We start from the raw sequence: 1,141 nt of genomic DNA on the forward strand, positions 1-1,141 counted from the left end.
GGTAATTTTTGTAAGGTAATATATGTTGGTTGATTTTGCAGGTTGGTCATTCTTGCGGGTTTTTTTGTTGGTATGACCCGGAAATACCACCATATGGCGAGAAGAGAATCAATCGTTTAAAAACCGAAATTCAAAAGATGAAACTTGCAATGGATATCCAAACAAGTCGACATCGATTAGAAATAGAGACTGAAAGGCGCAATCGAAAGTTTGAGAGGTTTAGTGTAGTTGTAGCAATTTTAATGTCGTGGGTACTTTGTTTAGGCATGTTTTTTGAAAAATTCTGAAAAAGAATTTGTTAGTTGGTACGTTGATGTAATATACGACTCTGTTTGGTTGGTTGGGTGGTTGGTTACTTTTTGTAATTGGACAAAGTGAAGGATGTATAAATTTGTATGTATAAATTTGTGTGTATAAATGGTTACTCCGCTTGGTTGGTTACTTATTGCACAATATTTTGCACTTCCAAATTATAATGTTCTTGAAAATCATTTCTTGATTAATAAGAAGACACTGATCATTAATCAACCAAAATTAGACCATATTGCCTCTATCTTCATTAATCAACCATAAAATTGTGCCTTCATTACAAAATATACAACTGCTCCCTCCCAAAATATACAAAATATATCATTGATTCATCCCAAAATATACAAAATATACCATTGGTCCCTTCGAAAATATACAAAATATAAAGGAACCAAAAATGAAGTAGCACATTGCAAAATATACAAAAGCTGTATGGTATCTTCCAGAAGCGTATCGTCTTCCAATCACCACATCTGCATTATGTACGATTAATTTCTCGCATCATTATCCTCTTCCGAAATATGCAATCCTCTCAATTGCGCCTAAAGTCACAAAAAGTCACAAGTGTATACTTCACCAGTTCTTGCAAAAAATGTTGAGATACACTTTTAAAAAAATAATACCAAAATAATATAATTAGTAGTGTGTGAATTACCTGTGAAGGAGGAGCAGTCTGTCCAATACCAACAAAATCCATAGTGTATATTTGATGAGGCATATACTGGCATAGCATAAAATTGTTAAATGAACAGTGTTAAAAAATGTGTTCATCATAATGTAGTTTTAATTACCTGTGAGGGAGGAGCAGTCTGTCCAATACCAAATAAATTCG

This window comes from Juglans regia, chromosome 7 (assembly GCF_001411555.2).
Source record: "Juglans regia cultivar Chandler chromosome 7, Walnut 2.0, whole genome shotgun sequence".
Lineage (NCBI taxonomy): Eukaryota > Viridiplantae > Streptophyta > Magnoliopsida > Fagales > Juglandaceae > Juglans > Juglans regia.